We start from the raw sequence: 13,912 nt of genomic DNA, 5'->3' as shown, positions 1-13,912 counted from the left end.
CGTTTTTCGATTTTTCCAAGATGGCGCCTGTGCCATGTGACCTATGATGTCATAATTATCATTTCAACATTCCACAGGAGGAGGCGCTCGTATGGTGAAAAATTTGTGCCCATCAGACTAATAGTTGCATCTAATTTTTTTTTCATACTGATTAGATCAAGCATTGTACTTGTCGAATTATGACGTCATAATGAAGGCACCAATGACATCATCATTAACATACCTTATTCCACATGGGGAGTACTTCACAATGAGCCTTGTTTCAATTTTTTCCATTTAGCTGTTTTGGAGATATAGAGGTGTGACGCTTTTCCAATATGGCCTCCATACCACATGACCGATGATGTCATAATTATGAATAAAAAAATTATACAGGTGGAGGCACTCCTATGGTAAAATATCATGTCAATCGGACCAACGGTTTCCGAGAAAATTATTTTTTTAAATGCAGACACCACACGTACGTACGTATTCAACCGAATGCCTAATCCCGCTTTTCGCTTCTGTGAGCGCAGGGTAATAAAATGCAATAAATAAAGTCACATTTAAAACAACTGATAGGCCAACAACTGATCTCCCTCCTTCCAATCTCCCCCAAATACACCTACTACTCCGAACTTACCGAGTGTTCAAAATGTGGACATAGTGCAGCATTTTAAATGACAGAGTAACAGCATTGTACTGAAGGAGGAAGAAGAAGAGGTGAGGAATTATGCACGGAAGAGGTTAGGTATAGAGTATAGACCGATCCGATAAGGACGATCGTGCCCCCTTCGCCGAAAGGCGGCGCTCTTGCGTCCGCCATTACTTGGAGGCGTCCCGATCCAAACTTAACTCCAGCTGGCTGCGCCAGCACAACTATCATCGCGATCGTACATGAAAAGTGTCCGTGATAATCGTTCTCTAGTGTTTCTCTATACGTATGGAGTGGTCGTGGACACCTGGCACCTGAAGGCACATGATACAAGCCCCGTTTTCGGCGATATCGCCGGGTGCCGAAGGCGCACGGCCATGCCGCCCTGAAGGCACCTGGCACCTGGGGGTACCCGGTTTCCACTTCCACCTGCACCAAACCTATTTTGTTAGCAACCGCGTACCCTATGCTACGCCATGCCGAGCCCCCTTCCACCTCAGCCCCGAGTTTCTCGACCACTACGATAACGACTCCTCTGACCGACCCGACTAGGTGCCCGTCCCTTCATCGACTCCTCCATACGGCCAGGTCTTGGCGGCCATACCACAGCCGCCCTGTATGGATTCTTCCCTCAGAGTCCACCTCCGCCCGGGCCGGCCACCTCTGGCAACTACGGCTAGGCCCCGAGTGGCCACTGCCGAGCCCCAAGTTCCTGATCACTAGGGTCGTGACTCGTCTGGCAGACCCGACTGGGCCTCCGTCCCTTCGCACGGGCCGCCTCACCGGCTCCTTATCACTTCATCGACTCTTCCATACGGCGAGGTCACGGCGGGTGGATCACTGCCGCCCCGCATGGATTCTTCCCTCAGAGTCCACCTCCACGTGGGCCGCCACACTGGCTCCTCACCGGTCGTATAGCTCGGTGGACCGGTCGTATCGTCCACGATTCCATCTTCTCCGATGAATCTAACAAACAAATATATTTTGTATCGATATTCATTCGGCAAAGTGAACTGAGACCGGTAACTGCATGTAATCTGAACGCTGGAGAGCAAGCCGAATTAAGCGGATGCCTCCCAACTATGGCGGCGTCTATAGAGGGCGCCCATACATTGAACCCTGCATCGGATCGGTCTATAGATTGAAGCAACAGTAAGTTCTATGATGTTTTATGTCAATGAGTAATACTATTGGATTTAGTCTCGTCCATCCGTCGGTCCGCAACCATATCCCGGTGATGTATGGACCGATTTTGTTCAAATGTGGTACAAAGACAATTTATGACGGCATACATATGCACATCATTTTGTTTCACGATGCGATCAAAGATGGCCGACTGGTAGACTGGCGGCCATTTTAGTTGTAAACTAGAACAATGCGACTGTGTCGCCAATATGCCTCCGCGCAGTCCCACAATGGGTAGATGCCCCTCGTTCACTGTCCTAAAAATGAACAAGATTAATTTAAATCGCTTCAGCTGTTTTCACGTATCACATTTTCACCAACCATGACAGGTTTCACATCGATCGGTGAAGCAGTTTCAGAGAAAGGATTTTTTTTTAATATCGGATTTTAAGGTAATATTTCAAGCTATACCACACCACATGACATATGACCTTAAAAAATGTACACTCTGCATATGTATGGGTAGGGGATCACGTTTGTGAAGTTTCGTGTTGATCAGATAAGGTTCGTTTTTCTATCCAAGATGGCTGCTCCAAGATCAAAGATGGCTGCTGCATCCAAGATGGCTGATGGCAAGACACCACGTGACCTACAACAACATCATTTTCAAACTATATGCAGCAATGGTGCTAGATGATATTTGCAAAAGTTCGCATTGATAGTGTAAGCGGTTTCAGAGATCTAATTATTTAATATTTTCCTTCAATCCAATATGGCTGCCACACCAATATGTGACCAATGATGTTTTCTTGATAATCTTTTAATCGCCATGCCTAGTCAATGACACACAAAGTTTAGAGTCAATCGATTTGGTGGTTTGGGAGAAGATTATTTTTTTAAAGGTTTTAGGTTAAATCCAATATGGCTACCAAACCATGTGACCTATGATGTCATAAATTTAATATTTCAATACAAATGCGTCATAGATCATGTGCATGCAATTTCAGATTTTTAGGACAAGAAATTCGATTAAAACATTTTTGACTGGTATACCACTTCACCTATGATGTCATCATTATCATGCTTTTGTTCCCTATTGAAAGTACTTGACAATGTGCCAAGTTTTACATTTTTCCATTCAACGGTTTCGGAGAAATATTTTTTAATTATTTGCGTTTACTCCAAGATGGCTGCCATACCACGTGACCTATGACGTCACAATTATCACAAACACATTCTGCATGGAACATGTGGTTGCTGAGAAAAACGAGGTTTATCCCGGACGGTCAGAGGGACAACCCGAAAACATAATGCCCACTGCCACCTTCGGGGGCGCCAGCCTAAAAACCCAATATTGAACACGTCCTCAACCTTTTCTCGGACATGTATTTACAGATCTTGTTCAAACGTTGCACACAGATAATGAATGATGTCTTACATATTCATGTCATTTCTTCTCGAGAACAGATCCAAGATGGCCAACTGGCTGCCATTTTGTTACTTAAACGTGTTCCCAATGACTTATTGAACATGCATGGTCAGAATTTGTTCAAGCTTGGCACAAACACAGCACATGATGGCATATACCCATCCAGCAAGCCCAGCAGGAGCCCACATGGGTTTTTAGTCAGTTAGATGGGCTGAAATGGACTTGGGCTTCGAGTGGGCTTTGAACTTCCGATCCCTGATGCACTACCACCATCACCTCAAATTCACCACTGTTCCCGTCCTTTGTCCTTACGGCTGTGCGCGCTCTCTCGTACATTGCCATCACTACTCTGATCAACCATTCCTCCACTCCTAACTTCCTCAATGCCCATGTCACGACTGACCTATGTGGTTCCCAGGTGGGCCAAGCCACTGTTATTTTCAGAAGTTTTTTTAAAATGGCAGATATATAATTATATATATATACATATATATATATATATATATATATATATATATATATATATATATATATATATATATGTATATATATATATATATATATATATATATATATAATATATATATATATATATATATATATATATACACAGACTTGGCATTTAATATGGAATTTTTTTTTTTCTTGACTTGGGTTTACTTTCTGAACTCAGTATATCAATCTGGTGAGTTTATTTTACCCTTCGGTGATGTCTTTGTTTAAAGAACCATGTCACTGATTGTCTTTCGCAGCAAGAAGTCAATAACAGGTTTATATCACAGGTGGTGTGACAAAATGTAAGGACAGGTACATTTGACGATTGGCTTCACAATCGGGTATATAAGGGTTGTTGCGTTCTGTATTAGTGGAAAACAACTGCTGCACGTCTACAAAAGTTATTGCCGCTTCCTCTGGAGATGGTCCGTCAACTTGACAATGCTGTTTGTCATGGAGTGGTGGCTTTATGAAATTCTGGCATGAAACAGGGTGCTATTGCTCGGCAGTGTGGCATCACTCAAGGTCAGGTGTCAAAGATCTTGAAACGAAATGCTCAGAGGGGTGTCCCTATTCCAATACCGAGGCCAGGACATCCACGCAGAACCACAAGGAGAGATGATCGCCAGCTGCATGACCGGTTAGTCCGCAATGGCCGTACCAAGTCAGCTAATCGGCTTAGGGCTGAATGGCAGCAACTGACAAATATGCCTGTATCCAGAAGGCTAGTCAACCAACGACTGGTTCAAGCAGGCTATCGTGCCAGGCATCCCCTGAGAAAGCCACGCCTGACCAGACAGCACCGCCAGCGCCGATTGCAGTGGGCCAGAGAGCACCGTCAATGGCAGCCAGGACACTGGAATCACGTGACCTTCAGTGACGAGTCTTGATTTCTGGTCTATCGTCAAGATGACCGTGTCCGAGTGCACAGACAAGTGCATGAAGCCCACAACGAAGATTGTATAGTGCCAAGAGTCCAAGCTGGAGGTGGTGGGGTGACCGTTTGGGATGCTTTTCATGCAGGGGGCAAAACTGACCTGGTTGTTCTGAATGGAAACCTGAACCAGTTTAAGTACAGGGTCATTCTGGAAGAAACATTGCTTCCATTTGCTCGTGCAGACTTTCGAGGAAACTTTGTCTTCCAAGATGACAATGCACAGCCTCATCGTGCTCGCATGATCCAACACTTTCTTGCTGACCGTGGTGTAGATCATATGGAGTGGCCTGCCATGTCCCCGGATATGATTCCGATAGAGAACTTGTGGGCAGAATTAACGTGTCAAATCGACAACTTGGACCAGCAACCGACCTCTGTGCGTGAATTGCAGCAGACTATTGTCACTGCATGGCAAGCGATTCCTGTCCAAACCTTGGCAAATCTCGTGAACAGCATGCCTCGACGTGTACGTGCTCTCCTGAATGCTGGTGGGGGTTACACGAAGTACTGAACTGTAATTTTACTGTCCGTAATCGCAGTCATAATTTAGCTTTTGTTTTTGTTGAAAAAAAATTTGGCTGATGTGCAAAATAAAGAAATACTTCTGGAAAACGTACAGAAGTTTAACACAGTACTGTCCGTGAATCGAGTTCGATATCAGTTTACATCACTTTCAAGGATCAATTTATTTGCTTCGAAATGTCAAATGTGGTTTTTGTTTCTTTTAAAGGTCACATTAACAAAATCTCGAATAATTTCAACATAATCCAATGAACTTTTGGTTCTCAGTCATCTTGAAAAGTAAGTTCACCCCCACAAAAAAAATATTCCATATTAAATGCCAAGTCTGTATATATATACTAGCTGATAGGAGCGGACATGCAGACGTCGTAGCATGACGTCAGAGCCTCGAGTGCAAATGAATTGGAGGGCGGACATTTTCTCTCTCGAGTCCTGGCTTTGACAACGAACGGTCGTGTCCCGACATCTCTTCTCTTGGGTCCGGACTTTGATAGAGAACGGTCGAGGCTCTTGACTTCCTCGCATCTTCTGGCTTTGGTGGTGAACGGTCACGATTTCATATCTCGCTCTGCTTCGGGATTTTACGGCGAGCGGTCAGAGTTCATAGCGCCCCTGCGCGAGGGGAATTCATTGACAAGCACGTGAACATTTTGTAGTGCTCTGTTTGCGCAGGGTTTGGATTGAAGGCACGGCCGCATTTTCTTTTCCTTGGCACATCGGTGTTGGTGAACGAGATTGTGAGGATGAGTGCGGCGAGAGTGACCGAGCGGGTGTGGCTAGAGTGAGCGGGCGCAGCCTGTTTGCTTCACGCACAGAGCCAGGAGTGAGCGGACTGCGCACGGAGGCCTAGTTTCCGCCCGTGGGAATTGCAGCCTGCGGTTTCCCGCGCAAGGACGTAGAGGCCTGTGATGAACTGGGACGATTCCTGACGAGGTTCAAGAGCAGCTCGGAGCTAAGTGGCCACATAAATAACACGCATTTATTTTCGTTCTTTTATATTTCCCTTTGTCTGTAATCGAGTCGGTGTGGGGACGTCCCATTTAGGAATCATAGTTCTTTTATCGTGCATTATTTTGTTCCCAGCATTTCTTTAATAAAGGCGGTAATTTTGTACATTTTAATCTGTGTCGGCTTGGAATTGATTATCCAGGTATGAAGACGTTGGGTGGAAGCCGTCCAGGTAAGTTCATCATTCTCCTTTCCCTCACGTGTAAAGAATACCGACATCATTGGATTGAACGCCTTGGAGTTAAAGCTCATTTGGTCATCCATGTCGCCCTGCGGTGTTCACTACAGGGTAAACACACGACAGTATGTATAATTTTGTCATAATTACAGATACATATAGTCATCCGACATATGCATTGATGATGTATTAAGGAACAACCCTCAGATATTCATTTCCCACAAAATCATAAGCCAAGAAATCTAGATAAAAATATGGTTGTTCGTCTAGCCGTCCATCTTTCTGTGTGCAGCATTGCATTCCACCCATTGGTTGGACAGCTTGCCTGACTCCACCCAGAATTTCAACCTGATGAAAACTCATATGGCCGCCATGTCATCTTGGGAGCTGTCATATTTATACATCTTGGGAGCTGTCATAATCACCCTCGCCATGCCCTCCCTCTAAGTTTTCCCTTCAATGTAAAACAACCAAAGCGACAGTTGAAAGGATGCCGATAAGCGTCACTGTCCTTGTGAAGATAGGCCTCAGCGATCGAGGCAGTGGACCGTTGCCTTATACACTGCCAGAATACCAATGTGGCATTCTCTCAAGCAGGGCTTAAACCCATGCCATAATAAAGGTCTTTGACCAAAGTCATCATTTACTTTAACGATGTGTACACGTGCATCAGGAAGAAGATAATTGGTTTTTGGTAGTTTATTGGCACAATTAACCTGCTTATGGTCATATGTTTTTTCCGCATATCTTGCAGGATTGTGAGTTGGACATTTGACAGTGATGAGCCATGACATGTGTTACGGATTCGTCACTTCCGTCTTTGTGGTTTTCATCCACTGGAAGAATTTTTAGTTTCATGTATTATTATTGTTACAGTTTCGGTGTGAAATGGAGATAACTGTCTTCAAAGATAAAATTTGTGTTTTAAAAGAAAAACGAAATGGATCGGGAGAAACCGGAAGAGGAGGAAGAAGAAGCGGCTCAAGTGAGATCAGGAAAGAAAGGCCGATCTGGTTCGAGGTGTCGAGCGGACATGGGTGGAGATTGGTCACGAGCGAATATAGGTTTCCCCGGGAAAGGGATTCCTGTGACAGAGTCGTCATTGCTGTGGCAGATAAGCCTGCGTGACGGGTTTTGCTGTTGTTTCCGAAAGTGAATCGTTGTTGGAGAGCAGGTAAGCCTCCATTACGGGCCCGTCCGCCATTTCACCTCGCACCAGCCGTTAGCCTGGTTCTCGTGTGTGTCATGGATTTCGCTTGGGAATTCGCGGTTCTCCGCTTGGGAACTGCTGTTCGTTCATGTCAGCGTCATTGTCTGGTGAACCGAAGGTGTGAATTCCCAGTCGCCTTTTGGGTGAACTTTTACCTGACCGACGTCGGCCCGACACCTCACCAAGAGGCTCTTCGGCAGCATCGACTGTCGGCCATCCTGGGTTCAGGTTTCAGTGCGACCTTTTTCTTGTGATCACCGGAGCGTGGATCGACTTTGGCCTGGTGTCGTGACAGTGACTTTGGGGGTGTTACAATTCGCTCACGTGGAGTACCGTGGGTTATTGAGTTAAGAAACTGGTGGTACTATCATAGGAATTATATGGTGTTTGTTGTGCAATTGAGGTTCTTGTACTTGTGCAAGTTGTTATTATTGTGCGATATTAATACAATACTTGGTTTTCGGTATCGATTGATTGGTGTGGTTTCACCATTGGTCATTGGGACACATAATGGCACATCGTTCTGCCGTGACTCTTTCGGGGCTCGGAGGTACACTGTGACCGGGATTTGGGGAGGAGCACGTAACACATGCAGCAGCTGTTTCAATCGTGGTGTGGTTTATGTTAAGGGAGGGGAAAGCGTTAAATATTCCACTGTTTCGATGTGGGAACACCCATTTGCTTTGATGAGCGGGAGGCAGGTGAGGAGGGGAGGACAGAGTTGCGGTTGGGAGGGGGGAGGAGATTGAAGATGGGACAGAGTTGAGAGGGGAGGTTGAGGCTTTGGGGGAGCGGAGTTGAAAACTTTTGGTGGGTGAGGTCGGGGGGATGAGGACTTGGGGTTGGGGGGAGGATGAGCAGAGAAAATATGGGACATAATTTGGAGGGGTAGGTTGAGGATTCGGTGAGGGTGGTGGGGGGTATTTTCAGTAGTTGTGCTGGGGAGGGAGGTTGAAAGCTTAGACTGGGGAGGGGATTGATACCTTAGGGTTGGGAGGGGGAGCGGTAGGACATCGGTTTGATTTTCCACAACTATTATATACATTCCTCAGTTAATTGACTGTACCATAAAAAATAGGGGCAATGCCCCTGGGCTCACCTGGTAAAACCAGGGAATCACTGGTAGGTGTGGATGACCCACAAAATATGTAATGAAGAAAGTAAATACCTATTTTAGGAGGCAAACCCCTGATTTTTTTTTAATGCCGTGAACAACTTTTATACATCATGGGTGATCAAGGTTGTGGTCAAGTTTCATCGAAATAGTGTGTGTAGTTTTGGAAAAGTACTTCTGAGTGTTGACATACAGCCTAACTGACTGATGGACACCGCACTATGCTGATACCTCACCTGAACAATTTGTATTCCAGGTGAACTAAAAATTCATTCAACAACACAACAAAAAAAGTTTTTATTTACATTATTTTACATTTGTCTCAGGCTCATCATGGAGCTTAGTTTTAGTATGTCAATATTTCTTTATCACACTCACCCCTAATCTGTCTGTTTGAATCCCAACCCAGCTATAAACTGTTATGCTTGTGTTTCACAGGCAGGGGGATTCATCAATGTGGGTGTCATCCCTCTGATAGACGTTAAACTTGGCGTCCCGTCTGTCGGCTTTACACGGTGGACACGTTAAAGATCCCATGATGTCCTTCCCGAAGTGTAGGCAAACTATATCCGGCACCCTGGCCAAATTACAAATTCCTTCCCCTGACTTCCTGAGTCAAGGTGGTGACCAGCTAAGTAACTTCTTCGGCAGCAACAACGCCTTGCATAGGGCATGGTACATGATGATGATGATGATGATGATGATGATGATGATGATGATGATGATGATGGTGGTGATGATGATGATGCTGATGCTGATGATGATGATGGTGGTGATGATGATGCTGATGCTGGTGATGGTGATGGTGATGATGATGCTGCTGATGATGATGCTGATGATGATGATGATGATGATGAAAAAAAATTATGTACTCGTATATAAAAGTCGAGGCTCATGGAAAAGGTCAAAAAAATTCCTGTTCTGGTATGCAACAAAATTATATATCGCCAGGTCACTATTTCTGAAACTCAAACTTGTATATCAGAAAAACAATGAAAATGGTTGTTGGTATTATTGTGTCCCTGCTGATTCTTATTACAAGTAACTGTAAACTAGCGCTAGGTACCCATAGAAAATCCATGTAATATAAAATGTGACTTGAACAATGTTATACAAAGAACAGTTTTAAATGTCATGTGAATTTAATATTGTCTAGCTATGTACTTGTGTCCCTGGTGTTGGGCTAGCGGCTAGGGTGCCGGCTTAGGATCCTAGGATCCTGGGTTCGAATCCCGGTCAATCGCTGAATTAACGCCAGGGGGGTCCTTCCGAGGTCGGCAAATTGAGTACCAGTTCACTGGTAATTCCCTGCTTGTCGTTAAAGGCGGCAAAAAGGGTTGGCGTCAGGAAGGGCATCCGGCCGTAAAACATTGCTTCAAAAAGGGACCGAAAAACAACAACAACCACAGTTCCCGAAAAAGGCCAACCCCCGCTTGCGGGGAAAAAATGGCCTCTAAAAGGTGGTTTTATGTACTTGTGAAACCTGTTGCTTGATCAGAATCAACGACCAAGTACTCAAAAGTCATCTACTCCCCCACCCCCCCCCCCCAATTCGAACCCAATTTCTCACCCCCCCCCCCCCCTCACCAAATACATATATGATTATATTATACTATTACAGTATTACAGTACTCAGATCTTATTTTGAAAGTGAGAGTGTGAGAAATCCAGATGGTCTTTTCGGAGAGGCATAGTGAGAGTGTGAGATGTGTCAGGATTGAAAGACATGTTCCACTTGATTGACCAGTTTGTGATTTTGTCCAGATCGGCGGAGAGTGAGGAGGCTGCAGATTGCTGATTTGAGGGATGAGGTATGCAGTGGCAGAGAGTGGAGTCATCAGCAAAGATAGAGAGAATTTTCCAGAGGGTCAGAGAGATCATTCATGAAGACCAGAAAAAGCACAGGGCCCAGAACACTGCCTTGGGGAACTCCAGCCTGAACAGGAAGGGGAGATGAGAGAATTCGATTCAGGGCCACACGTTGACTATGACCGGTGAGGAAGACTGCAGGCCATGCGTGGAGGTTTCCATGGATACCATAGGAGGAGGGTTTGATGAGCAGGGTGAGGTGCCAGACCGTGTTCTTTTCTTTGAAGGCTTCATTTTGTTTTCTGCAAACATAGAGATGATGTGCTTTCCGAAAAGGTCAAATTTGGTCTCATCTGTCCACAGAAAGATTTTGGCTTGTTCAGGTGTTAGGCCATGGGCCAGCATTTCATAGTGCAGCATTTCATCGCGATCTGTTTCAATCGTCTGAGGAGAATACAACTGACAACCTCAGCAGACTTCTTCTTTTTTTGTATACAAGATCGAGGCTCGTGAAAGAGCTAACATTAATCACACAAAAAGTCAAACCGACACATAAAACACAAAATAAGGGGAGCGGTAGACAACATGGGGAAAGAGGGGGAAGGACACAAACACAACATTTGAGAGCAGGGACATCGAGAGAACTGTGGGAGGGAGAGGGCGTGGGGGGAGGTGGGAGAGGTATAAAACATATGGACACTGCAAGGACTTCCAGGAAAGAAGTTGGAATTTCGAAAAAGTGTATCTGGGGTGAATTAGCAGGGGTGGAAAAGATCATGGTTTTGGATGGGGGAAGATAAGAGATGCTGGTGAACAGCTGTTTTAAAGACCTGGAGGGAGGATTGGGATTGAAGGGAGTGGGGGAGTTTGTTCCAGAGGCGGGAAAAAAGGGGAATGAAAAAATGACTGAAGAATGAAGGAGAATGACTCCTTTTCTCCATTCAAACTGGTTGAATGAGTGATTTTTATGTTTCAGTCACCTGCAACTCACCACAGGTGAGTTCAATTCCAAAGTAAAGGAGAATCACCTGCTTGAAATCTAATTATTTATAACAACTTCCAAAAGGTGCCAATAATATTGTCTGGGCCGTTTTAGCATTTTTGTGTGGAATAAGCCAGTATTAGGTAATTTTTTCAGCTTTTTTTGTTTTGTTCCACTGCAAACCAAAGAAATACATATGTGGATAGCAAAAGATTTTTTTATTTCAACAATTTTCTTGAAGAAATTGTGCATTATTTGAAAAAGGTGCAAGGGTGCCAATATTTTTGGCCATGACTGTATATAGCATCCTTCAATGGGGTAGGAGATATGGTATTCAATCCAAGGCCCGACTCCATTTCGTACTTCGTGGATTGCGTCAAAGAAGTGCAAAAGTAAAGTGTGCATTCGCATGCTTTATGAACAATGGAAACTTCATCAGTACCTCGAGCACGTGTTCAGACACTGCCTGACTAGACGCACAAAGCACGGTTTGTGCGTGCATGCTTGCATGTGCTTGTGTGTGTGCCCATGAGTGCGCACGTACTTGCCTCTTTCCGGATGTAATGTTGTCAGTGTTATTGATAGTTTGTAAGCACGTTCCCAAATGAGCAAGTGTATGCTCATTTACGAATGTGTGTTGACAGCTGCAGTTCATTTGCACCATGGCTGCAAAAGGTCTAAGTGAATGTTGCTTCATTGCAGGTCACCGAGAAACAAATTTCATGGTATTAAAAAAGTGAAACAAGGAACTGTTGTAGATACAAGATCAGTTGTTTAGATGCTTGGCTTTGTGACTCATTTACTGTACTAAAGGGCCCGTTGGTCCATTGGACCAAATTTTCATTGGTCTTCATCGCCTTGTAGCATACCTGCCTGCCGGACTCAGGTGTCTTTTGGGTCTTCAGATTATTTTGGGTCCTCTGGGACTTTTCGGTCTTCGGGGTCTTTTTGGTTCTCGGGGAATTTTTGATTCTACGGGGTTTTTTTTGGTTCTCAGGGAATTTTGGGTATTTTGGGTCCTCGGGCAATTTTGTGTCCCCATGGACTTTTGGGTCATTTGGATCTTTTGGGTTCTCAGGGAGTTTTGGGTCCTCGGAGAGTTTTGGGTCTTTTGGGTCCTCTGGAACTTTTCGGTCTTCGGGGACTTTTTGGACCCCAGGGACTTTTTGGTCATCTGGGTCTTTTTGGTCCTCGGGGACTTTTGGGTCTTTTGGGTCCTCAGGGACTTTTGAGTCTTTGGGTTATTTTGGGTCCTTGGGGAGTCTTGGGTCTTTGGGCTATTTTGGGTTCTTGGGGAATTTTTGAGTCTTCAGGGTTTTCGGTGTCCTCGGGGACTATGGGGTCCTCTGAGTCTTTACGGGTCTTAAGGATCTTAGGAGTCTTAAAGGGTCTTCAAAGGTCAAAGGGATCTCAGCAATCTAGAGTTAAAAGGTACATTTCAATAGTATGTAATTAATTCATAGACGTACGTTATTAATAGACACAAAAAGTATGCCTCACAAATAAAATTTTAAAACGTCAATTTAGGTATGGGCTGATCATAAGATGATCGTGTATTCCCATTTTGCGAAATTAGAGGGAAACTCGAGACAGAAAATAAAGCTAGAATTTCATGTAGAAGAAGAGTTGGCCCTGTACCCAGAGTTTTCCCAGGGTTTTAGATATTACTGTATTTCAGAATGCAACTTGATTGCGACAGCACTTATCACTTTATTAAAGACATAAGCGTAAGGTGTGTGTTTTTGCAGGTGCTACCAAAGCAGTTTCTTGGCAAAGGTTGGGTGGTTTACCATTGCTTTTCCATCAGTAATAAGGGCAAACATTTGGAATTTAGCCATGGTGCCGGCGATAGCTTGCTTAGTGCTTACTCTTCACAAAGGACACCATGGGATCTATAACAAAGGACACCACAAAGGACACCATGGGATCTTGTTAGCTCTTTCACGAGCCTCGATCTTGTATACAAAAAAAAAAAAAAATGTCCAACGACTCATTTCGGCAGATGGACACCCAGTTTAACGTCCATCCAAGAGATAGCACACACATTGATGAACAAGTAGAAAAATCCATAAATGTCATGGCATAGCCCCCGTGGTTTTAGTAATTTTTCTGTATGGAATGCTGTATATAAATCGAAAAATAATTTAGCACTATTTAAGGAAAAAGTTCGATTTTCAAAAATGCAATCATTAAATTTAAAATGCTTCTTGATGACTCTTTCTAACATGATTTGTTGATTGTTGCAATCATTGTACGTTTTTATTTTTTAATCATGTAATAAAAGGAAGAAAATTTATCTGAATCTCACTCGTCTCACTCGTCTCTCTCTATATATATCTCTATCTCTATCTCTCTATCTATCTATCATCGATCTCTATCTATCTATCATCTATCTCTATCTCTATCTCTCTATCTATCTATCATCTCTCTCTATCTCTCTCTATCTATCTATCATCTATCTCTATCTAT

Source organism: Myxine glutinosa, chromosome 1 (genome assembly GCF_964187855.1).
Source record: "Myxine glutinosa chromosome 1, kmMyxGlut1.1, whole genome shotgun sequence".
NCBI lineage: Eukaryota > Metazoa > Chordata > Myxini > Myxiniformes > Myxinidae > Myxine > Myxine glutinosa.
The sequence above is the reverse complement of the archived record's forward strand: the minus strand, read 5'-3'. Positions refer to the sequence as shown.